At 35.0% G+C, this 3,299-nt stretch overlaps 1 pseudogene; it reads right to left on the reverse strand.

Annotated features, from left to right (window-relative positions):
• Nucleotides 1-1,993: 1,993 nt before the first annotated feature.
• On the reverse strand, nucleotides 1,994-2,131 carry LOC140497936 (U6atac minor spliceosomal RNA; annotated as a pseudogene).
• Between the last annotated feature and the right edge of the window lie 1,168 nt (nucleotides 2,132-3,299).

A 3,299-nucleotide genomic window follows, 5' to 3' on the forward strand; every position in this document is an offset into this window, starting at 1 on the left:
AATTTGTCATTTCTTCTAAATATATGAAATCAAGGAGTTTTTATTTTAATTTTATTTTTCCACAGTTACATGTAAAAACATTTTTAACATTTGTCTTTAAAACTTTGAGTTCCAAATTATCTCCCTTCCTCTCTCCCCACCCCTACTCATTGAGAAGGCAAGCAGTTTGATATAGATTATATATGTATAGTCATGCAAAATATATCCGTAATAGTTATGTTGTGAAATGAAACCTAGACACAAAAAAACTAAAGAAAAATAAAGTTAAAAAAGTATTTCTCTCCCTTCTTTCACCCTTCCCTTCTCAAAAGTGTTTTGCTGCTAACTACTTACTCCCCCACTCTACTTTCCCTTCTATCACCTATCACCCCCCTCCTTCTCTTATCCCCTTTCTTTTCCTATTTTTCTATAAAGTAAAGATATATATTCTATACCCAAATGAGTGTGTATATTATTCTCTCTTTGAGCTAAATTCTGATGACAGTAAAGTTCACTCACTTCTTCTCAACTCCCACCTCTCCCCCTTCATTATAAATGTTTTCCCCCTGCCTTTTAATGTGAGACAATTTACCCCATTCTACCTCTCCCAGTACATTCCTTTCTCACATCTTAATGTTTTTTTAGCTGTCATCCCTTCAAATTCAATTTACATCTGTTCCCTCTATCTATATATACTCTTTCTAACTATCCTAATAATGAGAAAAATCTTATGAGTTACAAATATCATCTTCCCATGTTAGAATGTAAGCACTTTAACCTTATTAAGGTCCTTATGAATTTTCTTTTCTGTTTACCTTTCTATGCTTCTCTTGAGTCTTGTATTTGAAAGTCAAATTTTCTATTCAGTTCTGGTCTTTTCATCACGAAACTTTGAAAGTCCTCTCTCTCATTGGATGTCCATTTTTTTCCACTGAAGGATTATGCTCAATTTTGCTGGGTAGGTGAGTCTTGGTTGTAATCCTAGCTCTGTTGACCTTTGGAATATCATATTCCAAGCCCTCTGATCCTTTAATATAGAAATTGCTAAATCTTGTGTTATCCAGACTGTGGCTTCAGATGTTTGAACTGTTTCTTTCTGGCTACTTGCAGACCTGGAAGCTCTGGAATTTGGCTATAATATTCCTGGAAGTTTTCATTTTGGTATCTCTCTTTGTTTTTCTTTTGTTTTTTGGTTTTTTTTTTTTTTGTTTTTTATCATGACTTTCAGGTAGCCCAGTAATTTTTAAAATTCTCCTTGCTGGATCTACTTTCCATATCAGTTGTTTTTCAAATGAGATATTTCATATTGTCTTTCATTTTTTCATTCCTTTGACTTTTTTTATCATTTCTTGATTTCATCCTATTCACATTCATAGTTATGATTACTGTGAATTTCCCTACATTCTACTGTGCCCATGTATATAAATTTCTCCCTCTTTCCTTTCTTCTTGTCCCTTCTTACCAATGTTTTGCTTCTGCTTATCACCTCCCTCAATCTGTGCCCCTTGTTTTAACCCCTCCCCTTCTGCTTGCCATATGGTAATATAGATTTCTATACCCAACCAAGTATATATGTCATTCCTTCTTTGAACCAAATCCAATGAGTATAAGGTTCAAACAATGCTCACTACCACATCTTCTTTCCTTCCACTGTAACTGGTCTTTAGTACCTCTTCATATGATATAATTTACCTCATTTTGCCTCTCTCTTTCCCCTTCTCCCAGTGCAATCCTCTTTTTCACCCCTTATGTGTTTTTTTTAATATCATACCATCAAAATCAACTTATACTCAAACCCTCTGTCTGTATATATATCCCTTCTAACTGATCTAATACAGATACAATTCTTAAGAATTCTAAAACTCATCTTCCCAGATATAGATGTAAAATGTTTAACCTTATTGAATAACTTATGTGTTGCTGTTTTTCACCGTTTACCCTTTTAGATTTCTCTTGAATCTTGTATTTGAAAATTGCATTTTCTGCTCATCTCTAGTATTTTCCTTAGAAATGTTTAAAAATATGGTTAGATGCCAGACAGTAAGTAGGTGGCAATGGCAATGCCTTAACCATCTATGAGCTGTAAAGACTACTAGGACCTCTTCCATTTTTATCAAGGGTAGTACTAGCCTTCTTTCCTTTCATACGACACCATCCTATAAACACTCCAAGAGGGGTTCACATTATGGGTGCCTTCCTTGCTTTCTCTTGACATTGCCAAGATACAAGTGAGTTCTCTGATTCTGTACTTATTATCTGTTGCTCTTGAAATATGAACAATTCACCTTTTTTTATCTAATTATCAGTTTCTTTGATGAAATGCTTTATTATAGTTTTCCTTTATACTTCCTGGCTTATTATATTTTGTCACCCACTCATACTTACTTTAGATCTCTCTCTCTTGCTCTCCCAGTAATATTCATTTGTAAAAAAAAAAAAAAAAAATCTTTAATTCCTGGAGTGTTCCATGATGAGCAGTTATATATACTGCACGATGTGCAGGTATTTTCTCCTCACTTTACCAATAAGAAAACTGGAAGCAGATAGATAATCTGAGTTACCAGTGTCCCCTAGCTAGTTAGCCACAAAGGTAAGATTTGAAATAAACTTTCTAGTGACTTCAGCATCCTTTCTACTATACCATACTGCCTTCCAATGGAAATGGCTTCTCTGTGTAAATCAACATTCTATACAGTGAAAATAAATGCCTACCTAAGAAACTATTTAAGAAGGAAACAGATGACAGGCCCTCTGTTCTTCTTTTGTACAAATCAAAGATGTCACCAAAATTATTTTTTTAATCCATATGTATCCAAAGAATTAAATTATGTATAAAATCCCACTGCTTAAGCCCTGTCCGGTGAATTGTCCATTGGCTGATTGGTTCACAACAATTGCTGGAAATGGAGGACAGGAGAGAGATTTGTCTATGCTGCTAACTGAAATTTGCTGAAAATCTCAACAAATGGTTGAATTCTGTCTAAAAGAATTTCTTGAAAAGACGGGATGAAGAAAGGAAAATGCAAGTTTTCAAAAGCACAAAGTCCAGTTGCTTCTTGTAAAAGGCAAAGCCTTTAGAAAGAAAGAAAGAAAATGTAAAAACTCTGTGTCAGCAGTCAGGGGAGCTCATTATCTCCCCATTCATACTGTTTCCTGTGAATGCTGCTATATATTCATTGCAAAAGCTGACATTGCTGCAGTCTGCCCGCTGGAGTTTGGCAATGGGCCACAGTGAAAAGCCTCAAAGTTGGAATGAGTTCCCACAGCAACTGAGGCTTTCCTCCTGGAGCAGAGGTAGTATGCGTGTGAGTGCATATAAA

The sequence above is a fragment of the Notamacropus eugenii genome, chromosome 3 (genome assembly GCF_028372415.1).
Source record: "Notamacropus eugenii isolate mMacEug1 chromosome 3, mMacEug1.pri_v2, whole genome shotgun sequence".
Classification (NCBI taxonomy): Eukaryota; Metazoa; Chordata; class Mammalia; order Diprotodontia; family Macropodidae; genus Notamacropus; species Notamacropus eugenii.